The following is a 26,572-nucleotide window of genomic DNA, read 5'->3' as shown; positions in this document are numbered from 1 at the left end:
TTCATTTAATTCGAAAGTGCATTTTAAACAACAAAAAATCATAACTTACTAAAAATTGTATTGTCACATTCTAGCTAAAAAGCCATTTCATTTATTACTTAAAGTAGCCCTTATTTTAATATTAACTACCATTGAACCTAATGCATATGCTTTTATTTAATACTAGTTGTTAAAAAAACTAAACATAAATACATATACATAAGAAAGTGAATAGTAAAAATACATTTTATTCATTTTTTTAATTTTATTCAATTTGATTTCAAGTGGGTGTAATTAGGATGGAAGAGAAGAGTTACTATTATCTTCTCTAGTCTCACAAAGATTGACATAATGGCTCCTTGAAAATAATTTATACATGAAAAATCATCGATTCACCTGGGCAAAAATAAACTTTTGGTTTATATAATTAATATCAATGTCTCGGTAATATATATATATGTTTTTCATCTCGTTTATATATATAAAAAATAAAATTAACAACCACCAAACGTTTTTTTTAATTTCTTCTTCCTTATTAATCTTCCATTGCTTTTCTAATTTTATTGTTGCATAAGAATGAATATATATTTTAAAAGTGTCTGTCATTTTTTTTTAATAAAGTGTCTTACATTCTTCTTCTAATTTTAATAATAAAATGTCTTTCAATTTTTTTTCAAATTTTATTCTTTACCCATTTTATAACAATATAATTATCTTTTTAAATAAAGTATCTTAAATTCTTCTTCTAATTTTAATAATAACATGTCTTTCATTCTTTTTCAAATTTTATTATTTAACCATTTTATAACAATATAAAATATTTTCTCTTCGTTACGTACTCTAACGATAAAAGCTTCTTCTAAACTTCAACTAATCTACTGCTAAACCATGACCTTACTGCACCGACATCACATGTACATGAAACCTCTTCGCATGCAATTTCGACCACCCTTCGTCGAAATTAAGTTTCCAAAGCCCGAAGCAACTTTAAACAAAGAAAACCCTACGCTCATGATCTTTTGCCGTATAAGATGAAGATGGAAGACATTATTTTCCATGAAACAGTATTTTCCCATATAGGCATACGAAATGAAAATTCTCAGCAGTAGCCGATAGGACGGCAGATGCCACTGAATTGCCGAAAGACAGAAAATCCTGTGAAATCAGTTGATGTACACTCCTCTGTGAGAGACAAATGGTCAAAAGCATTTAATACGATTTCTTTTTTTCCTAGTGACCAGATGCTTTGCTTGTAAGATTTTAAAGCGAAGGCCGACACGCACAAAAAGGGGCCTTACTGCTTTTATATTTGGGTTACCCATTTTCGCGTGGCCGCTCTATTCGGCTCGAACTCATTTTCGTCGACAGATACCTATAGAAAATGCGCCGAGAAGAGGGAGAATGTGAGAAGATTTCTGAAAAGGATTCACAGTACTTTAATGTCAGTAATACCGTGTTCTCCTGATAAGGTTTGCTCCCAAAGGCAAGCTGTGATTTGCAGTGGAGGTGGTGTGTAGTTTGTGTTATTTTGACCGGTGACATTTCTCCTGCGCCTGAAAAAGCAATCAAGATTTCCATCAGCTCCGACGGTCCCGGAAACCCGAGGAGAACTCCTTCGTGGGAGAAGTACGATCGCCTCAGGAACGACCACGAGGAAAGGGAAATGCAGCGCGGCGTTTCAAATATCGGTCCCAGTAACGCCGCAGCAGATGAAGACGCTGTCGTAAAAAATGGCGATGTTTTCGATATCCCACCCAAGCACGCCCCACTGGAAACCCTCAGAAAATGGAGGGTATGTATATGTTCAATTTCTGTTTTATGGGATGCCATGGGTTTTTTTTACGACTTGGTTTAAAATCCAGTGAAGGGTATTCAGGTGGGTTATGAATATTTTTTGTTAAAGAAAATTATTTAAATTTTGGGATATGTTATAAGTTTAAAGAGAACTCAACGTCATAATATTAGGATAAAGTTCTAATATTATATTAAAGTTCAAATATTATATTAAAGGTTTTTTTTTTAAGTGTGATCAAAAGTTTATTGTTGGTTTTTTTTAGTGATTTGATTGTTAAATTTACGATTAAGTAATATATATTTTATTTTTCTGGTTTTAAATTAATATATATTCATAAATATATATATTCATAAATATATGTCTTTTAAGCTTATGGTAGAATTAAGTATATTCTATTTTAACTTTTACAACTAACTAATATTTATAAACTATTTGATAAGTAATTAATTTATTTATGTATTTACTTAATTAAAATTAAGAATTAAATGTCCCTTTAACTTATATTTGATTTAAAATGTAATTAACTTATTTCTATTACGTGAATTGTTTTATGATTATAATATATTAACTTGCTTATTCTAACATATATTTATAATTATAAAATTATTCATTTATGTTTATAAGGAAATTAATAATTGATTTTGCTTATTTAGTCAATTATGCCTTTCATAGTCTAGCTAGCCATTTCCTGGTTAAATCTAGTTGTTATCTTTTTAGTCGTTACCTGATCTGGAAATTTGGTCATGGGATATTATGCTTGATCTATTTATATTGCATAGCAAATTCTACTCATTCAACTTGTCCTGACGATGAACGACATTGGTTGGTTCGAAATGCATCGACTAAAATATCTCTATGTGATTTTTCGCCAAAGGTTCTTCTCAAAAATAAATTTAATTATAAAATTATAAAAATAAATAAAAATAATTATTTTTCTTTTGTAAGCTGCGGTGGGACTCTCCAATTTACATGTCCATTATGTACCCCTCTACGGGGAAAGGGTAGCCCAAGATTTGAACCCAAGACTTCCGGTTCGGTGAGACTTCATTTCCACGGCTCTTGCCGCTTGAGCTACCCCATGTGGACTCTTTTTTTTTTTTATTAATAAAATTATATATATACATTTTTTTAAAAAGAAAATATAATCACATTAAAATAAATTTAAATAATAATAGTTTATATATAATATTTTTTAATTTAAAAAAAATATTTTTAGGGGTTGTTTATAGAGGTTTTAATTACTAAAAATTGTTAGAATTTGCTGCTTTTTTTTTTTTTTTTTTTAAGTTGAGAATAAGATTTTGAATCATGTTTTTATGGTGGAAATAGATTTAACACCATTAGAAACCCTTGGGACACCCAAAATAGCATATATTTTCAAAAATTTCCTCCATATTTTATCAAAATTGAAATTTCCGTCATTTTTTAAGCAAATTTAAACCATAGTTAGACTACGCCATATTTTTATACTTATAAATTTGAAATATATATAAAAAATAAATAGTAATTATAAATTAAGATCTATTTCACCATATAAATTAAAATAATGATTCCTGAATAAATTTAAATAATAAATATATAAAAACTTAATTGCACAATAAACTCTTCTTCTAAACTTTACACTGAGATCTTTCTCAAAATTTGATAGATGAATTTATCCTAATATATAGTGAAACAATGATACTAAGGTTTTTTTAATTTGAAATTGATTTTGATACCTCGACGGAAACTTTATGTATAATGAAACAACGATATTAAGTTTTTCTTAATTTGAATTTGAATTTCATTATGACACCTAGAGGGAAGATTCATGATGTAAACAGAAACAATGATACTAGGGTTTTTATTAATTTGAATTTTAATTTGATTATGGCATTACAAGGAAGTTTCATGTATAGTGAAACAACAATACAGGGTTTTGCTTTATTTGAATTGAACTGGGTCTAAATTTTGATAGGTAGAGGGAAGCTATGTATACATTATTAGTTTTTCCAAAATTCCAAATTATCTAAATTTATATTCTAGTTGCTAAAGGCGAGCTTTTTGTATCTTGCTAATCCAAATTCTAAACTAAATTAAAGATTCTAATTGCTAAAGGGAAGGATTTTTTTGTATCTTGCTAGCCCAAATTCTAAACTAATCTAAAGATTCTACTTGCTAAAGGGAAGCTTTGAATATGGTGGAATGATACCTTAGGAGTCTTCCTTATTTTGAATTGGTTTAGATCCTTAAGAAAATTATGAGAATTTGATTGATTAAATTTTGTGTACTTCTTTTGGATTTTAGTTCTAAATTAACCTAAAGATTCTAAACTAAATTAAAGATTCTAATTGCTAAAGGGAAGGATTTTTTTGTATCTTGCTAGCCCAAATTCTAAACTAATCTAAAGATTCTACTTGCTAAAGGGAAGCTTTGAATATGGTGGAATGATACCTTAGGAGTCTTCCGTATTTTGAATTGGTTTAGATCCTTAAGAAAATTATGAGAATTTGATTGATTAAATTTTGTGTACTTCTTTTGGATTTTAGTTCTAAATTAACCTAAAGATTCTAGTTGCTAAAGGGAAGCTTTGAATATCGTGGAATGATACTTTAGGAGTCTTGCTCTATTTTGAATTAATTTAAATCCTCAAGAAAATTATGAGAATTTGGATTGTTTAATTTTTTTTTTTGTACTTTTTGGGATTATGGTAGCTAAAAGAAAGTTTGTTGCATGTAACATTATTTTATTTTAACCAGTTCACTCACTCACACATGGGTGGACTTCCTATTTCTCCAAATTATAATAAATATAGGAAAGTTTTATGTATGATGGAATGATGGCCTAGAGTTTTTATCCCATTTTTTGGGAAACTCAAACCCATATTTCAATAACTAGAGGGAAGCTTTGTGTGTGGTGAAACAATGCTATCAAATGTTTTTCTAATATTCAAATGTGATCCAAATCTAAAATCTAGTAGCTAGAGGGAAGCTTCATGGATTGTTGAATGATATCTCCAACAAGTTTTCTCAATTTTGAATCAACTTAGATCGTCACAAAATTAGTAAAACTTTCATTTAACTCTATCTCTAACTTCATATATCTTCAAATTTTAATATCTAGAGAGAAATTTGCTACATGATTGCGTCTAACACATTTTCTTACACACATAAGGGGTTTGACACTCTGAAATTTGACTATATTTACATTATTTTGCCAAGATGACATTCTATAGACCAATATGGGGGAGGTGTTGTAGTAACCCATTATATGAAACATTGTAATGAAGCATTGAATCAAAAAATAATAATAATAAAATATAGTGTTGACTCAATTAAGAAAATGATAAAAAACAAAAGGAATAAAAGTAATAATAAAAATAATATGTATTTAATTTGTTATATTGTAATTTTGTTTCTAACCAATTTTCTTAGGAAAAATCATAATATTTGTCACTTAAAAAACAAAACAAAAAAGTGATGTTTGTTTTACTAAAACAAAAAAATAAGAATATTTCTATTTTTTAATCTGTATATCATCAAATATATATATATATATATATATATATATATATATATATATATATATATATATATATATATATATATATATATATATATATATATATATATATATATTACGTATTAAGTTTGTATATGTTTATTCATTAGCAACCATATGGTTGATAACACCAATAGACATCAATACATGATAAACATCAAAACACTTATTCCATAATACATTCTACTTTGCTAAAATTTAAAAAATCTTAAAAATTAACTAAGTTATAACCTTTTAGAGACAATGAAGCTATGCAATATTAGGGTTTATTCTACATACCCATGCATGACTATGCCCCTCCTTCAATCATATGTTTTCGAGAGTTTGTAAATATTTTGGATCTACTGGCATTCCCTTTCAATCTACTCATCTTTGACATCATTTTCATAAAGTAGCTAGGCAAAGTGGGGTTTATGGTTTCTCAAAGAAACCTTCCCTGGCTGCAGCTTGGAAAACTATAAATCCATGGTGTTGCTTGCCAAAAACAATGCAAGATCCAAAATATGGGGTTAAATCTAGCAATATCTGAGAATATGTCCAATATATGTAGGATCATGCTTTGATCCGCCAGTTCATTGGATTATGGCCCTAAAAGTCTTTGATTGGGTGGAGCCAAAATAAATTGAACCTCTACGAGCTAGGGGGGGAATGATTATTCTAGTTTGAAAAGTCATAGATATAGAATGTAGGCAAATATTCAATAAAAAAATGTAATTTACTATTAAAATTTGTAATTTTTTGGTGAATATTATCCATTTAATCATATAGATGCAAAAAATAAGTGAGTTTTTTAACCAAATGGGCAAATAAAAAAAAATTCATAAAATGTCCAAAAAATAACCAATTAGCAAAAGTTTGTGGAGAAAATTTTCCCTAAAATGCCATTGACAAATTTTTCAATGTGCTACTCAAAGAGGGAGGTTTACATCATATACCCTGATATGTTTTTACATGAATATCTCTCAGCCTCTTCTAGCTTCAATAGATATTTATATGGATAATTATCAGTCTTTGGAAGCAGTCTCTAGATTATGAACATGTCCCCTTTAGATGGGGACGTTGTAAAGAATGCATGTGTCTTACTGGGGACTATTTGATGAATGCAAATAAATCATCCAAAGAACGCCCCTCTCAAAAAGAGCAAGATGATTTGGGAAAATTCCCTTAAAGAAGAAGAGATTTGAATGTTGAGGATGCCCCAAATCCTTACCAAATCCCTAGATTTGGAAATAGGTTTAAGTAGCCTCCTTTCCCAAGGAATCTTCAGAGCAAGATAATATTTAATAAAACTTACAACCAGCAAGAACAAAAACCCATAAGCCTTTATTGAATCTTCCAAAGCCCATGCGAAAGTTTCTAGAAGAGTACCTGTTAGCCCTGAGGTGCAGTGCTGCTATTTTAATGGAAGTGTCCCCTGTTTTAGCTTCGATGGTCCACGTCTCCTCTTGCTACACTTTGGCCATAAGCCGAACTTCAAAAATTATTCACCCGCGCTCATAAATATTGACGGGTCCACTCTCGGTTCATCTCTTTTCCGCTACGCTTTCCATTCTCCGATCCCCGATCAGATCGATCTCCGCTGTTCATTTCATTCGCTGATCCAATGGCTATCGCGAATCACTTAATCACCCAGCGGCGCATTGCAATTCCATCGCATTGTCTGCCAACCCTTCACCTCTACGATTAACGATCAGATCTTGACCGTTGATCTGAACCCGATTCGACAGTTGTCGCTTAGCCGATCAAATCAACTTGCACGATGATCCTCAACCATCGATCTTCCTCCATCATATTTGACGGTTCACAATGATTTCAGGTGAGCAACAAGCGAGAGGGATACCCGCCCGATAAGGCAGTTTCCTCTCGCTTCCTCGCTGCTACGTGTCACTTAATGAGTGGAATCGGGTGCCAATCCGAATTACCACTTACCTCTTGTGATCTCGCCTGAAATACCACCTTTCGCTTTCAAATCCGCCGATGCGATATCAATTCCTCTATCTCTGTGATATGATCCTGTCTATTGATCATATCGATCCAACAACCTTGTATCCCACTTCCCACCAGTCACCCGGGGAGGAAATTTGTTGGCTCTGTCAATGTTTTTTACAGTCAGACAGTTGAACTAAAATAATGGAATATATGGCCGAAAGGGGAAAAACAATAGCACGATGCAGCTGAACCAACAAAAATGGTCATGGAACGTCGCTGGCACGAGCGAGCCACCTGACAGCGTGGCAAAATTACTAGAATTTGGTTACTGTGTTGTTAGAAAAAGAGACCTCTGAGCTCATGTTTGTTTATGGCATCAAGTAGTTAAGAAGGTAGAGGGGATAGATTAAGACATCTTGAGCCTCAGAGGGTTCAAGATCATTGTAAAAATCCTATAAATGGTTGAAAGTTCAAAGTATCAAGGGTTCAACTTTTGGAGACTGTGGATACTCTATTCCTCCCAGCATCTCATCTTCATTCCAGTAATACAAGCTTCTTTTGTTGTTACATGTTCAATCGCCATCTTCTCCTCTGTTCTAAGCTTGCACTTGAATAGGTTATTCATGTTTTCTTCTATGTCAAATGCCAAATAACTGTCATCTTATCTCCGCATTGATAAATTAAATTTGCAAGCTTCATTTACTTTCTGTAGTTAGCCATTCATATATGTTTATGTATGTATCTGCTAGTATAGTCAGGATTCTCCATCTATTCATTCAATCTATAAACCATTGAGCATTAGTGGTTGAAAGCCTTGTCAAGCTGAGGGTGTTTATGCATGTCTTGAGTGAAAACAGAGTTGAAACAATCATATGACTTGATCCAAACCCCAATCCATTCCAATAGTTCAAAGAATGACATTGAAGATTTCTATGTTACTAGGCATCTCCGAGCTACAACCTAGGAGGAGATTCCTGGAGTGCTAACATAATTGGCGCTATTGCCGGGGAGACGAGATTGAAGCTCAGCTTCCCTGGGGGATGACACAAATCCATCTTTGATGATAGACAAATTCTGCACACTATTTGGGTTGTAATCATCTATCTGGCGACTCTACTGGAGGAAGAACCTCTTGGCGACTCCAATCCATAGTTTTGGCTTAGTTTGTGAGGCACACTTGGAGAAATCCTCATAAGCCACGAGCTGATCCAGTACCTGACCCTGAAAAAATCATCAAAGAAAAATAGGTGTTGCAGAAAGGAGCATCAGGTTCAGGTAGCTCTAAACAATATTCTATATCTCTTCAAAAAAATCCTGTAATAAAACAAATACATGTTGAGAGTATAGCATCTAATATTCATAGAGCTCCTTATTCTTTAGGTTCTCCTTTCATTCTAAGCCCAAAGGAAGCCTCTCCTCCTATCCATCATACTCCTTTAGTCCTATCAGTCACTCCTCAACCCTCTATCATTCAGACTTCCAGTACCCTTATAGCCACCATAGCTATGGCAGCACCTACCAAAATGGAAAGAATCATAGTTGCTAGGTATGGACCTCTAGTACTGCCCACTCCTTTGAATGCCATGCCTACTGGAGAATATCATAAATATATGCCTAAGTTCACTGGGACTAAAGGTGTTACAGCTGAGGAACATCTTGAATCATTCTATATTTATGCTGATAACCTGGACATTAGTGAAGATGATGTATGGATGAGAGTCTTTGTCCAAAGTCTAGATGGAGAGGCTAGAAAATGGTTCAGAGAACTGACCCCAAGGTCTATAGCAGATATTGAGGCTTTAGATGATGCATTCCTAAAGCATTGGGGGGATAAGAAGGATCTACTCTACTACCACACCGAGTTTGGGAACTTAAAGACAGAAAATGGTGAGTTTTTGTATGATTTTAATAAGAGGTTTAACCACATGTACAACAAGATACCAAGCTGAAGTAAAACCCACCACTACCTCTACTAAACTCACCTATGCCAGTGCCTTTGATTCAGACTTCTGTCTACTGTTGAGGAAGAGACGATGTGCTACCTTGGCTGATATGCAGGATGTAGCCTTGGGAGTAGAATCAAACATCATGGCCGTAGAGAAGCTCAAGGGGAATATTGATAGAAGGAGACAGAGGGGCGAATATTCATCATATTCAAATCCCAAGATAGATAAAATGACCAAGATAATAGAGTCATTAGCCTCCGAAATCTCCAAATTAAAGGTTGACCAGCACCCTGGGAAAGGAAGAGTTCCTAATACCTTTTCTCCTAGAAATCCAAATCCATATAGAAGAGCTAATGACCAGCTGCAGATTTTGTAAAGAAGCAAAGATGCCAATGACGACCAAAGGGTGAAGACCCCTTTCCAGAATGTAGTCATGGAAGAAGAGTAGTTTGAAGAAGATGATGAGATCCATTCTCTGGAAGACAAAGGCAGTGCCTCCTTTTTGACCTTAGCTGCCTATGAAAATTCATTATTCAATGACCAGATCAGCTAAGAGTGGGATGGTGAAGCTGTTCTACAAACTGATGATCAGCACAAATATGATCTGAGGTCGAAGATGAATAATGCCAAGGAAACTCCTATTCAGAGAGTTGTTGTCCCTGCAATATAGCAAGCCAAAAAGCAAAAACAACCGACAGTTGATCCCATCATCCTCAAAGCTCCAACTCACAAGGTAAGAGGCCTTGACAAGTCTCCTTCTCCTTTCAGTTTTGAATTAGAAATTCAGAAGCTAAGCATACCTATACCTCTGATTGAACTAGTGAAGAATGAGTCCTCCAAGAGATCTATCCCTGAGGCCCTTGAGCCTGAAGCCATCCAAGCCTCCACTGACTATGTAAATCTGCAAGATGAAAAACCAGCTGTTGTTCTTAGCCCAATGATTGAAAATTATGACGACAGCTCCCCATCATTCTATGTCTCTTTGACTATTCATGACAAAATCCTTCACAACTTCCTTCTAGACACATGAGCTAGCCATAATATAATGCCCAAGGCTGTCATGGATGAGTTGGGTCTTGACATTACCAAGTCTTATCATGACCTGTTTTCTTTTAACTCTAGAAAAGTGAAATGTTTGGGATTAATCAAATACCTAGCCATCACCTTGTCTTAGCTGCCCATGAAGAGCATGATGATGGATATTGTGTTAGCAGATGTACCCCCCAAGTTTGGCGTGTTGCTTTCCAGAGGTTGGATCAAGAGATTAGGTGGGACATTGCAAAATGATTTGTCATATGCTACTGTCCCAGTTTTTGGAGGTGAGAGTAGGAGATTATATAGAGAAGCTCAGTTGGCTTATATCATCAGTGATGAGAGGAATCCCACTAATCATCCCATCTATGCTGTCGACACGATTTTGGAGCATGTATTCTTTAGATTGAAGAATCCCAGTTGGCCTCTATGCAGCTTAGGAAACCAGTTTGCCAGATCACAGAGGAAGAAGGCCCACAAATTTGGGATATGTTATTTGATGGAGCTTGCTCTAAGGAAGCCGCAGGGGCCGATGTAGTCCTTGTGTCCCCCACACAAGAATGCATTCATTTATCTTTCAAGTTAACTTTTTAGGTCACAAATAACATAGCAGAGTACGAAGCCTTGATATTGGGCTTAAATGTTGCTAAAGAAATGGGCATCAAAGGTGTGAAGGTGTTTGGAGATGCAAACCTTATCATTCAGCAGGTGAATAAAACTTTCCAAGCAAAGCATCCAAGGATGAAAGCATACAGAGATGAGGTATGGAAGCTCAAGGGTTCTTTTGCTAGTTTCAGCATTTCTTACATCCCTAGAATGAAGAACCAGCTTGCTGATTCCCTTGTTGTGTCTGCTAGCACGTTTATTCCTCCTTTGCCTCCTAAATTGACTTATGAAGTTCAGGTGAAATATAGAACCTCTCTGCTTGACAATGTCAAATACTGGAAAGTTTTTGAAGATACTGATGAAATTAATAGGTTTTTACAAGTCATTGATGAATTTGCTGAAATGCACATTGACCAAGAAAACGAAACCATTGAAGAATGCAACCATTCCAAGCTAAAGGATAAGATTGGTCAAGATAGCATTGTTCAACTACCTAGTAACCATATACCCAAGGGATTGGTGCCCCTAGAGCAGTTGTTTGATCATAATGATGTACCTTATAAGCCTGCCAAAAAAGAAAATGAGTCTGCAGTTCATAGACATAATGTAGGGAGTCCAGCCCATCCAAGGTACATAAATCTGTCCAGTCACTTGTCTTCTGCCCAAAGTTCTGAGTATTGCACCCTGATGAAACAATTTGATGCTATTTTTTCTTGGGATTATAGTGATCTTAAGACATATGACACCAACATCATTCAGCATAAGATTCCACTGGAGAAGAACACCATCCCTTTTAAGCACAAATTAAGACCTATTAGCCCTCTCTTATTGCCTTTGCTTGAAAAGGAAATCAAGAAGATGTTGGATGCCAAGATCATAGTTTCCCTAAGGTATTCAAAGTGGATAGCTAACCTTGTGGTAGTAAGAAAGAAGAATGGAGAAATCAGGCTTTGTGTTGACTTCAGGAATCTGAACAAATGCTCTAAAAAAGACAACTACCCCCTGCCTAAGATGGAACACTTGCTGCAAAATGTTTCAGGGGCTAGAGTCATGTCTTTCTTAGATGGATTTTTGGGTTACAATCAGATTTTTGTGCATCCAGAAGATCAGGAAAAGACCGCCTTCACTACTCACTGGGGTACTTTCATGTACTCCAAGATGCCTTTTGGATTGATGAATGTTGGGGCTACTTTTCAGAGGGCCATGGACATAACCTTTGTGGGAGAGAAGGACAAGTTTGTCCTTATTTACCTTGATGACATAACAGTGTTTTCCAGTAGTCACAAGGATCATTTGCAGCATTTGAAGAAGGTGTTTCTAAAATGCAGATGGTTTGGAATTTCTGTGAACCCAAAGAAGTCATAGTTTTCTCTAGAAGAAGGCAAACTTCTAGGACATATTGTTTCTGCTAAAGGTGTGAAGATCGATCCAGAAAGAGTTCAAGCAATTCAAACATTGTCCATCCCAAGGTCAAAAAAGGACTTTCAATCTTTCCTGGGTAAGATTAACTTTGTCAGGAGGTTTATTCAAAACTTTGAAAAGCTAGTGAAGCACATCACTTCCATGCTGAAGAAAGGATCAAAAATAAAATGGATAGATGGTGCAAGAAGCTCTTTTGAAGCCATCAAACAAGCTATCATGGAGCCTCCCACTCTGATCAGTCTAGATTATATCAGGGAGTTTTATATCTTCTCTTTTGCCTCTTATGATACACTTGCAGCAGTTCTGTTGTAGAAAAATGATGAAGGTGTAGAGCACCCTGTGGCCTTTTTTAGCAAAACTCTGAGGGAGGCTGAACTAAGGTATGACCTTATTGAAAAACAAGCTTATGCTCTCATAAAATCTTTAAAGGCATTTAGAATTTATATTCTGCATTCCAAATTTGTTGCGTATGTACCTTCAACCTCAGTAAAAGATGTCCTAACTCAGCCAGATATTGATGGAAAGAGATCTAAATGGATTACAAAATTCATAGAGTTCAACATAGAGGTGAAGCCCACCAAGCTTGTCAAAGGCCAGGGCTTGGCTAAGCTTATGGCTGAGGAAAATTGCATTTTGTTAGACATTAATTGCATGGGTTCAAATTTAGGTGGTGAGCGGACAGAGGAAGCAGCAGAAGAGTAAGAGCAGAATCAGTCTTTGGCTGAAAATCTAGCCACCTGTGAATGGTATTCCAGTGTAGTTCATTTTTTGTAGAAGCTAGAAGTCCCTCCAGGGCTTAGCTAAAGTCAAGCCCAGGCCATTAAGCTTAGATCAACCAAATTTGGCATTAATAAAAACCGGCTTTATTGGAAAGACCCATTAGGGATCCTCTTGAGATGTCTAGAAAAAGGACAATCTGTGGAAGTCACGCACCGGTTCCATTCTAGCATCTATGGAGGGCATCATTATTGGAAAACCACAGCCCACAAGATCCTGAGAGCTGGGTATTATTGGCCTATTCTGTTCTCTGATGTGTTCTCTTTTGTGAAGTCTTGTGACAAATATCAGAGGCTTGCAGGAAGACAACAGCTAAAATCTCTGCCCTTAAAGCTAGTACATGCCAATGGTCCCTTCCAGTAGTGGGGCTTGGACTTCATAGGTGAGATCAATCCACATTCCAGTGGCCATCACAAATGGATCTTGGTAGCCACTGATTATTTCACCAAATGGATTGAGGCTATACCCACTAAAAATGCTAATCATTAGGTTATCATAAAGTTCTTGAATGAGAATATTTTCACTAGATTTGGTTGCCCAACCAAACTAGTCACTGATAATGCAGCAGCTTTCAGGGCAGAAGAATTGGTGGACATGTGTGAATCCATGGGCATTCAATTGGTGCATTCTACCTCATATTATCCTCAAGGCAATGGCCTGGCAGAATCATCTAACAAGAGTCTTGTAAGGATAATAAAAAAACTGTTGGAGGACAACAAAAGAACTGGGATTCCAAGTTGAAGTTTGCACTATGGGCTGACAGAGTTACCAACAAGAAGTCCATAGGAAATTCTCCATTTAAGCTGGTTTATGGCACTGATGTTGTTTTTCCTATCCAGTTGATTCTCCCTATGGCCAAATTCTTGCAAGAAGAATAGGATGAAGAGAACGACATGGTGAGGAGAATGAGTAACTTGGTTGAATTACAGCAGATCAGAGAACAACTAGTTGAGAAGTCAAGAATTCATCAACAGAAGATCAAAGAAACCTTTGATAGAAAGGCAAAAATGGACAGTTTTCAGGTTGGTGACTGGGTTCTCAAATGGGATGCATTGAAGGAAAAGAAGGGCAACCATGGTAAATTTGATGGCTTATGGATTGGACCATTTGTCATTGCTCAAGTTCAGATGAATAAAACGTTCATTCTGCACAAATTGGAGGGGGAAGGTGCTTTTGATGGCCCAGTGAATGGGCGGCTTTTGAAACTTTACTTCATATGAGGCTTTAAGGCCTTAATATTGTAATAGGTTTTTTCAGTTTTTGTTTTTTATGCAAATAAACTCTATGCCCAATGTAACACTAGGAAATAAGTTTGTTTTGGTTGTTACTGGAAAGGAAGTAGTCTGCAATTCTTGAAACCTCACAGGGAGGCTTTCATCCCCAGAAGGAGCCAGTGTTAGCCCTGAGGTGCAGCGCTGCTATTTTAACGGAAATGTCCCTTGTTTTAGCTCCAATGGTCCATGTCTTCTCTTGCTCCACTTTGGCCATAAGCCGGGCTTCAAAAATTATAGACCCGCGCTCATAAATATCGGTGGGTCCATTCTTGGTTCATCTCTTTTCTGCTGCGCTCTCCATTCTTCGATCCCCGTTCAAATCGATCTCCGCCATCCATTTCATTCACTGATCCAATGGCTATCGCACATTGCTTAATCGCCCATCGGCGTATCGCAATTCCATCGCACTGTTCGCCAACCCTTCACCTCTGCGATTAACGATCAGATCTTAACTGTTGATCTGAACCTGATCCGACAGTTGTCGCTTAGCCCATCAAATCAACTTGAATGATGATCCTCAACCATCGGTCTTCCTCCATCATATCCGACAGTTCACAATGATTTTGAGTGAGCAACAAGTGAGAGGGATACCCACCCGATAAGGCGGTTTCCTCTCGCTTCCTCGCTGCTACGTGTCACTTAATGAGTGGAATCAAGTGCCAATCCGAATTACCACTTACCTCTTGTGATCTCGCCCGAAATACCACCTTTCGCTTTCAAATCCGCCAATGTGATATCAATTCCTCTATCTTTGTGATATGATCCTGTCCATTGATCATAGTGATCCAACAACCCCGTATCCCACTTCCCACTAGTCACCCAGGGAGGAAATTTATTGGCTATGTTAGTGCTTTTTACAGTCAGACAGTTGAATTGAAATAATGGAATATATGGCCGAAAGGGGAAAAACAACAACACGATGTAGCCGAACCAACAGAAATGGTCATGGAACGTCGCTGGCACGAGCAAGCCACCTGACAGCGCGACAAAATTACCAGAATTTGGTTACTGTGTTGTTAGAAAAAGAGACCTCTGAGCTCATGATTCTTTATGGCATCATGTAGTTAAGAAGACAAAGCGGATAGATTAAGACATCTCAAGCCTCAGAGGGTTCGAGATCATTGTAAAAAGCCTATAAATGGTTGAAAGTTCGAAGTATCAAGGGTTCAACTTTTGGAGACTGTGGATACTCTATTCCTCCTAGCGTCTCATCTTCATTCCAGTAATACAAGCTTCTTTTCATGTTACATGTTCAATCGCCATCTTCTCCTCTGTTCTAAGCTTGCACTTGAATAGGTTATTCATGTTTTCTTCTGTGTTGAATGTCAGATAACTGTCATCTTATCTCTGCGTTGATAAATTAGATTTGCAAGCTTCATTTACTTTCTGTAGCTAGCCATTCATATATGTTTATGTATGTATCTGCTGGTATAGTCAGGATTCTCCATTTATTCATTGAATCTATAAACCATTGAGCATTAGTGGTTGAAAGCCTTGTTAAGCTGAACGTGTTTATGCATGTCTTGAGTGAAAACAAAGTTGAAACAGTCATCTGACTTGATGCAAACCCCAATCCATTCCAATAGTTCAAAGAACGACATTGAAGATTTATATGTTACCAGACATCTCCGAGCTACAACCTAAGAGAGCTTCCTAGAGTGCTAACAGTACCAACAAATCCATTACTATAGGAAATGGTTCGCTCCTTGCAGCAAGAAGCCAAAGCAAAAGTCATACCAGAAGATATAGATGTGGATGATCCATAGTTAAGTGCCTTTGTAGAAGAATAACATGGAAAAGATATGAAGGACATGTTCATGCTAGGATTTTTTACAAGGCCTATCTTTGATGCAAGGAAGAAGACCATACCGGCTTGAGTTCTTCAAAGTCTTGTCTTCGGGTTTATGTGAAGGATTTCAAGGTGGTCTCCATGCAAGATAAGGAAGAAAAAAAATGAAGCCACAAAGACAATAAGATATTGATCGAATTAAATAGTGAACAATTAATCAACTCCAAGAAAAGAAAATCATACTAACGTTAAAATCATTTCCTCCCTTAAATTTTTGAATGGTCAAATTTTTTCTCACAATTTATTTGTAATTGTCTATATAGAAAAAATGTCTCCTATTGTGTTTCCAATGTGTTACACTCATTAAATCGTGAGAGGAAACTTCGACGAGCCTCCGTAAAAGAAAAAGCGCGAATCAACTTTATACAAAAGAAAAACCCCACAGGTTATGATTTTTTGCGCCAACTTTGTACAAAAGAAAACCCCACATGTCATGATTTTTTTGCATGAAAAGATGAAGATCGGAGAGAATTTTTTCAATTAAAGAGAATTTTGATGTATAAGCAGAGGAAAAGAAATATTCTCAGGAGCCGATGGGACGACAGATGCCACTGCATCGAGAAAAGATGGAAAAATTTGCAATCCTGTAGGTCTGGGAGAGATAAAAAGCCAAAGCAACAGGTTATAACTTTTTCTTTTTGTGTGAAGATGCTTTCCTTGGTTGTAAGATTTTAAAGCGAAGGCGGCTACGCGCAAACAGGCCCTCAATTAGCGTGACTGCTTTAATCAGCGCGAACTGGTTTTCATCGGCCCCATATCTGCTTTTCAAGTATAATTTTGTGCAATGCACATATATATATATTTATGGTAGTCTGGGCAATTCTTCACGATTCCTATATTTATGGTGGAAGGAGTTTTTTTGAGTTACTATTTGAACTTTGAATTTTGAATTTATTAAGTGTCAAAATGGATTTGTTTAGGTGTAGATCTTTATTTTAGTCCAGAATTTAAGGAAAAGTTGGCACATTGAGAAATTTAACATTTCATGGTTTTAAATACGTTATATCACATAAAATTGTTGTTGGCAAAACCATAGCTTGTCAAAACAAACTGCCAATTTTAAATTGAATCTATCACCTCAATTTCTTCCACAAGAATATTTAGAAGCATTTATAATTTATAATTTTATTTTTATCTTAAAACAGTTTAGATCCATCTTAATCCCCCAAGTTAACCTGAATCTAGGTTGGTTTAATTTCCCCCTTTAAATAAGTTACATTCCACATGAATACCATGAATCAATACCATGGGTTCTCAATACCATTGGTCAATACCATGGGCCATTTTTTTATTATTATTTTATTTTTATAAGGTTATTTTTATTTCATTCTTATTATTTTATTTTATTTTATTTTGACTTAGTTGAAAGGTTTACATTACATTAATTTTTTATTTAATTTTATTTTAAAAAAATATTCTATTTTTAGTTTGATGTAATTTGACTTAGTCAAAATGTTAAACATTACATTACAACATTTCTATCATACTGGGCTGGAGAGCGTTTCTCGGTACAATAATTTGAGTTCTCTACATTTTATTTTTTAATTTTTAATTTTATGTTTGTTTTTTAGAGTCAAAATGTGTACATAACTTAACATACATTTCAACACAATAAATTATTAATATATTTTTTTAAATGAGACAAGACATTCATTGTGTTCATAATGTAGGATTTTGTAAGACGAGCATGGAGGCATGTAAACCTAGTAGTCTGTTATATGTTTTGGAATTTTCTTGGGATATTCTATAGTTAAATTTGTCATAATCTGGTAGTGATTTGTTAGGATTACAAGTTTGAGTTGTGAACTTTTTGTAATCGAAGTGCTCTTGATGGTGTTGAATCTATATATGTAGTCAAAAGTGCATTTTAAATAACAAAAAATCAAGATTTTACCAAAATTATTGATTCTAGTAAAATACTAGAAAACATATAATAATAATAATAAATGCCCATGTAAACCTTTTGTGGTGCATGTTCGGTCTTCTTCATATGCAATACGAGATGTTCAAAGACCAAAAAGGTGATTGTGTATCTCTATCTTAACTTCTATCTGTTTTCGTTTTTCCTTTTATTCTTAAAATTGCTCTGAAATTTAATGATAATGATGATGATTAACGTCCACTAACACCGATGTGGTATATCCCAATGTGTTAGAACTAGCAATTGCACCATATGTTGCAAAGGAAACGCGGTAAGGCATAAATTTAAGAAGAATAGTGAGATATAAAAGATCATTGAATATAAAAATTAGTAAACAAACTATAAAAAAAAGTAAACAAAACGTCATTCAAAGCTAAAAGATAAAGAGAAATCACTTACATTATGCACAAACTATTTTTCAATATTGAACTGGGTCACTTGGTCAAAAGTTTATAGCCTTTACCACTTGCTCTTAAGGTGATTCGATTTGTCTAACATTTACCACTTGCTCTTAAGGTGATTGGATTTTTCTTTGCTTGTCCTTGCTTAACTTCTTTTGGGCATTTGGATTGGTTTAGTCACTGACATAACAACTTTATAATGTTTTATAAGATAGAAATGGATCTTTTGTTGAGCATTGGTTAAATAATTCTTTTAACTGATATAGAAACTTTAATTAACTATTCATAGATACCATGGTGAACTCTTATGGTAGCATCCAAGAGCTTTCCTTTATTCAACATGATATCCTGCGAGACATGACTATGTATTTTGCTAGGAAGGGGCCTATAAATAAACACAGAAGGATTTTTATGCCTTAGAAATCAAACTCTATTCCAAAAAAGTGGAAAAAGTTTGTGAAGTGTGCATTTGATGTTGAGATTGTTTCCTTCCACACAAGTTTGGTGCATATTTATTTCTCCTCTCATTGACCAATTTTCAATATTGAACTGCCTCACTTGACTCTATTCCGAAAAAGTGGAAAAGTTTGTGAAGTGTGCATTTGATGTTGAGATTGTTTCCTTCCACACAAGTTTGGTGCATATTTCTTTCTCCTCTCATTGACCAATTCTTGATCAAAAGCTTTAAGTCTTCTACATTCTACCTGCAAATAATTTGATCATGTACCTGCACATAAATTTAGTATGCACCCATTTCATATTTCAAGTCTTCTGTGATATCTATTTCCCCTAACTATGCCAAATTAACATGAGAAATGAGAGGTTTCTTAAGATTGCTTGCAAATTGGGCAAGGTTAGCACAAAGTTGCTAAGCCTTTGCTAAACCATTGTGAGTAAATGAGGTAGTCATTTCAAAGAATATTGATGCCATTAAGAATATTAATCAAAAGTACAAAAATTAAGGAAAACATTTCTCCATTATTTATAAGCATAAAAACAAATTGCTAAAACAAAAGAATTAAATTGTTATCATTTTCCATAAGGTTGGATAAACCAAAGTTAGTCTTTATAGATGGCGGAAATCATTATCATCATTAACAACCACCTTTCTATTCTTAGGAGTTCACCTTCACAACTTGTTCACCTTCAACTAGCCCAACCACATAATATATACACCAATACACATCTATTCCCTTATATCAACCACCTCTCAATGACTTCATGAATAAATCAAGTACTAAATGGGAAAGTATTGAAATAAAAATGGAATCTTATAGTGGAACGTAAATTATTTAGAAAACAATGGTAAGATCTTTTCCCTTCAAAAGGAAATGACTGAGATGGAAAATTTTAAGAGGAAAAATGTTTTGGACAAATTATTAAACCTATAAACTCTAATAGATGTTGAATTTTTTTCTAACCAAACAAATATTACTGACCAAACATGAATGGAAAAAAATTGGAATGGCTAATGAACAAATAAACCAGGAGAAACAAAAAAGGAATAAGCCTCAATGCTAAACCATCAAGAAACAAGAATCAATTGTTTGATTACTTTAAACACCATAACTATTAATTTTCTCTTAACTATTAAGAATTAATCTGATGGCCTAAAAATATTTCCAACATTCGGTAGAGGGAGAATATTTAAATTAAATTCACATTAAATTTTTTATTTTATTGTTATAGATTTTTTACTAATAAATCTAACCCATATTATAAAACATCTCTTGATTCGAAACTATTAATACACATCTTTAAATCACATCTTGATTGAAAACCATTAATAAACATCTTTAAAATATTTTCAATATAATCTAATTTAAAGTTAATATAAATTTATTAACTAATAATAAATATAATAATACATATAAATGATATTGATATTCTCTTTTTTATCCCTTTTTATTATAGAAATAACATTTGAAAAAATAAAAACTTATTTTCCGAATAAGTTATCTTCAATACAAAGATAATATCAACAAAATTCTCACTAAAAAAATGAGCAAACTACTTTAAAGAAGCCATTAATGATAATACATCAAGAGGTAAAAGCCATTGGTTTAAAAAATTGAAAATATTTTACTTTATGAAAAATTTAGAGAAATATCTACTTTTAAATACATTAAAAAACCAGAAATGATTAGAAATATATTGAATTTATTCCATGTTTGGTATGCTATTTATTTATATATATTATTTATAATTGTCAAAAAAAATTTATGTTTTATATTTATATGTTTTTTATCTAACAAAATATATTTTATATTTATTTAAATTAATTTTTTTATATACTAAAATATTATACAATACATAATTATTAAATTTTAATAAAATATAATTTTTAAATGAAAAAATAAAAAATATCTTATCATAATGAATTGAGAGCCTAGCTATGCTTAGGTTTCTGTTGTACAAGCAGAAGCTCAACAACATAGACGATCATAGACTTCCTAAGCTAGCTTTAAATTCCAGCCAAAACCACCTAAGGCTCAATCGAGGATGGCATAAAGACACAAGGGCCTGGTTAAACTATTGGGAGATCAACGAGAATGATGCATTGCAAAACATAAGTAACATTAAAAATATTGTTACTTCTATGTTCAAAGAAAAATTGTGGTGTGAGAAAGATTTAGCGTCCAAAAGAAAATCAAGTTATTATAAGAAGGTCATCAACTCCACCCTTGAAGATCAAAAGTATCTCTCTATTTTAACTAGCTCAAAGAAGAAAATTAATATAGCAAAGATTAGAACGAATTCTCATGAGCTCCATAGTGAAACAGGTCGTTGGGCAGTTCCTAAAACGCCATGGATGGAAAGGATCTGCCATATTTGTGAGAATAGGAGTATCGAGGATGAAAACCACTTCCTCTTAGAGTGCCCTACGTACAACCACATTAGATCTCAATTTCACAATCTTTGTTACAATACTGACCTTTAGCCTTTTACATTGTCAAAATTATAGTGAGCTCGGGAGGCTTCTCTCCAAGCTTTTTGAGCATAGGAATAAAATCTTAAATCAAAATAAATAATTTGTTTATTTAGGTCCGATAGATCATTGTTTGGTCTCAGCGGACGTTAACCACCATCATCATCATCATCATCATAATAAATATTAAATAAGAAAATCTATAACAACCTAAGAAAATTTCCCTAAATTAAAATCTTCCTCTTATTTGGAAAATTGTTAACGTTATATTGATAACCACAACAATTGAAAGGAATATCTACAAATCATGATAACCACAACAATTGAAAAGAATATCTACAAATCACAACAATACAGAAAAAAGAACTACATCAATTCAATTAAAATCCAACTATGTATCCCATGAATAAAAAAAATGTTATCACAACAAAAAATAAATTAAAATCCAACTACATCAATTCAATTAAAATCCAACTATGTATCCCATGAATAAAAAAAATGTTATCACAAAGATGGCTTTTTGCTGAAGATGGCGGAGTGATGACAAACAATGAAGCGAAACTCTGGGCAGTTTTCCATGGTCTCCGAATAGCAGTTCGAAATGGTTACATGGGTTTAGAGATAGAGGGCGATTCACTTATTACTGTCGATATGTTGAAGAAGTTACGAAATGGTAAGAGCTGGGCCTCTGTGTCAAAGAGTTGGCGGACAGCTGCGATTCTGCAGGATATTGAACTCCTCTTACGTCGGATTGAATATCTTTTGATTACTCATGTGCTACGTGATGGCAACCGAGCAGCTGACCTATTGGCTAATTGGGGGGGTGGAGGGCCGAATAGGCGAATGGATTGCAGCTGGGCATCGGTACAAAATGATCCCAGCTGGCATGACTTAAATAACATCCTACATCAAGATCATGCTGATGCGGTTGCCTGGCAGCGGCGCTCAGCGCAATGATTTCATTCTCCATCGGATATGATGTTACAACGGTCTCCCACAGGTTCCATCACACATACGGGCAGGATACTCTGTAGGCGGAAGGACAGAGTATTCAAGAAACGATCATACTATCCAGCCTTTAGATTTCATATGGTTAATGACTGTAATAAGGAGAGCATGCCACCCAGGGGGAGATTGCGATTCCCAAGCGGCAATTGGGTTAAGGTACCAAGGCGACGTGCATATTATGACGGCGAAGTATCCCCATTACCCTTGTTTAATGGTGGTGTTTTAGGCAGAGCAATTAATGATTCAGGTCGATCGTGCTGGGTTTGGCTTGCAAGGTGGCAGGATCTTGGGCCCTCAAGCATTGCATGTAGTTTATTTAACCTCCATCTGCATTGTATTACTGATAGCCATTTCGTAGTTCAATTCTATCAGCCCAGCGTCTGTAGGTTGATGGAGTATCAGGAGCGGCGCGGAGGTAGGCTTACGCGTAGTCAAACGGCGAACTTAATGGAGAAGGGTAAGAGCCCTGTGGGGGACACCATGAAGAAGGCGTTTCTCGATATTCAGGGGGATTCGGATGAGGAATTGGAGGAGCCGAGGAGTTTTGCAGAGGGTGCACCTCGCGGAGGAGGGAAAGGTAAAGTGGGTATTGGGAAGCCACCGATGTGGACTGTGGAGAATAGTGAGGATGACAGTCAAGATTGGAGTGATGCTGAACGAGGTCGTCGTGGGGTAATGCGGGGAAGAGGGTCACAGCGAGGGAGAGGCCGCCCAGCAGGCCGTGGTGGTTGGGGACGTAGAAGCGCAACTCAGTTTGATGATCTAGGGGAGGGGGCTGCCACTGAGGGACGAGGACACAAACGGGGAAAGAAGGATCTGCGGAAGCGGCTGCAGGAGGCCGAAGCTGCGTATGTCATAGATACTCATCCGAATATCCGCAAGATGATTGAACAAATGGAAGATGAAGCTTTGCAGGGTTATTCTGAGCCAGAGATGGACGATTGGGAACAATACTTACCTGATCCTGGACATACCCGTGGCAGAATGTCACTTTACAAACAGTCGCTGCATGTGTATTGGGGGATGAAGAGGTTACTAGCTAAAGCCATGGAACAGGTGGCTCTTGAGATGGCAGAGTTGATTCAGGGCATTCCCACCATGAAGAAGGAGTTGAAAAATATTCAGATTATTCTTATGATGCAAGAAAAGAAAATGGATGACATTGTGACGCTGTTACAGACGGGCGGTTTGGGGGTTAAGCTGGAGAAGGAGGGGCTGCAGACGAAGGGGCAAGAGGTTCCGCCGCAGTAGACCCAGTATCAGCAGCCATGTCCGCAGCAGTGCAGCAGTGTAGTGACTTTTTAATATGGTTGGTTCTTTCCTGTTTTGTTTATATATATGCTGAAAGGCAAAGACTCTAACTTGGTAGTAAACCTAGCTGTTTATATCGCATGGATAGAAAGACTGGTTATTTTTCGTTTTTGGATGGCTTTCAAACATTTCAGATGGTAAGCCTGGTTTCCCTTAAGGGCGGGCGATGACCTGTCCATGTTATGTAATTGTCTAATGTTTTTATAGTAATGCCAATAGAGTACCGCACTAGCTTAATAAAAATAAAAATAAAAAAATTAAAATCCAACTACGCGAGAGGTGGGGAGAAATCACAACAATACAGAAAAGGGAACTACATCAATTCAACTAAAATCCAACTATATATCCCATGAATAAGAGAAATGTTATTCTAACAAAAAAATAAATTAAAATCCAACTACGTGGGGTGGGAGTGCGTGGACACATTTAGAAATCCCCAAATTTAACGAAACTGCTAAACTACAAACTTTGCCAAATAATTCAACTAAAGATTGGATGGTTATATTGGAAACCCACAGAGCGTTTCAATATCCAAATAAGAATATAAGTTTCCAGGTTCTAACGGCCCCGCGGAAAAACCATCGGTTGCCCATAGATTCCAAACGACTGCTTTTTTTCCCATTAGGAATCCTAAATAGAAGCTAGTTTCGCTCACCCTTGATATAATTGGGCCTTCAAAATCCCTTTTGCTGTTATGAAGCCTCTGGTTGCCATTCGCATTCGAAACAATTGCCTCTTCATTGTGCGTCTCAGTGTGTTGAAGTTGAGTATGTTTGAAGTTCAGTTTTCAATGTTTCTATTTTTTTCTTGATATCAGGGTGCATGTAGGAAACCATTTAGTTCAGTTTACAATGTTTTTAATTTTTTCTTGATATCAAGGTGCATGCAGGAAACCATTTTCCATTCAGTTTAGGAAGAGATTTGTCTTTTAACATTTCATCCTATCAAGGTGCATGCAGGAAACCATTTTCAATTCAGTTTACAATTTCTCTTGGAAAATAATGAAAATTTTGGCAAGATTTTGATAATAATTTTTTGGAATCTGAGTTATAGTTTTCAAGCTTAGGATTTTGTGTGCCTTGGGTTTTTGATGGCGTTGAATCCATTATATATTTTGACAAATAAACTCAATAATAAATAATTGATTAAAACTAATTAGGTAAACTTGATATACATAAAGAGTAGTCTAACGAGGTTACAATTTCGCTTGGAAAATAATGAAAATTCTAGCAAGATTTTGATAATAATTTTTGGGAATCTGGGTTATAGTTTTCAAGCTTAGGATTTTGTGTGCCTTGAGGGTTTTTGATGGTGTTGAATCCATTTTCACCATGGAAAAAGCATTCAAACACTCTAGCAATAAAAAAATTTGAAAATTTTCTCCCCTGATTCTGGGAAAAAATTTACCATCTAAACAAAATTGTAACCTCGCTAAACAATACCCCTACTTAATCCATCTTAAGTAGGGATCTAACATGAGGTGAAAGGGATCAAATTTCTTCACGTGCAAACTTCTTTAGAGTGCAAAATACAATGTGTAATTTTTTATTGTTTAAATTGTATTTTTAAATGCTATATAGAATATATAAGACCAAATAAATATTTTAACCATAAAAAACTTATTTTTTAATAATATATTAAAACTTTTTATTTAAATAATATATAATATAAAAAATTTATAATAATATAAAATATTTTCTCTTCATTACGGCCTCTGATCATAAAATGTTCTCCTAAACTCCAACTAATCTACTGCTAAACCATGACCTTACTGCACCGACATGTACATGAAACCTCTTCGCATGCAATTTCGACCACCCTTCATCGAAATTAAGTTTCCAAGGCCCGAAGCAACTTTAAACAAAGAAAACCCTACGGTCATGATCTTTTGCCGTATAAGATGAAGATGGAGGACATTATTTTCCATGAAACAGTATTTTCCCATATAGGCATACGAAAAGAAAATTCTCAGCAGTAGCCGATAGGACGGTAGATGCCACTGAATTGCCGAAAGATAGAAAATCCTGTGAAATCAGTTGAGGTACACTCTTGTAAGAGACGAATGGTCAAAAGCATTTAATACGATTTTTTTTCCTAGTGACCAGATGCTTTGCTTGTAAGGTTTTAAAGCGAAGGCCGACACGCGCAAAAAGGGGCCTTACTGCTTTTATATTTGGGTTACCCATTTTCGCGTGGCCGCTCTATTCGGCTCGAACTCATTTTCGTCGACCCAATATCTGTTTTTAAAGTTCAATTTTGCGCAATCCACAGATACCTATAGAAAATGCGTCGAGAAGAGGGAGAATGTGAGAGGATTTCTGAAAAGGATTCACAGTACTTTAATGTGTTCTCATGCTAAGGTTTGCTCCGAAACGGCGATGTTAGTTTGATTGCTGTGTATTAATTATTTGAAAGGCAAGCTGTGATTTGGATTGGAGGTGGTGTGTAGTTTGTGTTATTGTGACCGGTGGCATTTCTCCTGCGCGTAAACAAGATTTCCACGAGCTCCGGCGGCCCGGAAACCCGAGGAGAAGTCCTTCGAGGGAGAAGTACGAGCGATTCAAGAAGAGTGAGGGTATAGACGAAATGAAGCAGGGTGTTCCAAATGAGGCGCGCACGAATGCCGCACTGGATCGCGATCGCCCATCAAAGAATGTTTTCGAGATCCCTCACAAGAATGCCACGCTGGAAGAACTGAAAAAATGGAGGGTAAGTATGTTTCTTTTTTATTTCATTTTTTATTAATAGTTGAGTGTGGAAAAAAATAAATTAATATTATGTTTTTATTGGTCAAAGCACAAATTTAAGTGATTTTTTTTGGGTTAAAAAATACATATGGTTGATGGTTGGATG

General features: G+C 35.4%; 1 long non-coding RNA gene across 1 annotated transcript; it reads left to right on the top strand.

Moving 5' to 3' along the window:
• The first annotated feature begins 1,267 nt into the window (after positions 1–1,267).
• LOC149241540 (uncharacterized) lies at positions 1,268–26,352 on the top strand. Its single transcript, XR_016245639.1, has 2 exons — positions 1,268–1,448; positions 26,080–26,352. It is a non-coding gene; the product is annotated as an uncharacterized LOC149241540 (long non-coding RNA).
• Positions 26,353–26,572: the final 220 nt, after the last annotated feature.

This window comes from Pinus tabuliformis, chromosome 8 (assembly GCF_031772625.1).
Source record: "Pinus tabuliformis cultivar Carrire ecotype Pingquan chromosome 8, CPIR1, whole genome shotgun sequence".
In the NCBI taxonomy this organism is placed as follows: Eukaryota; Viridiplantae; Streptophyta; class Pinopsida; order Pinales; family Pinaceae; genus Pinus; species Pinus tabuliformis.
Note: the sequence above shows the minus strand (reverse complement) of the source record. Positions and strands in the feature narration are given on the sequence as shown.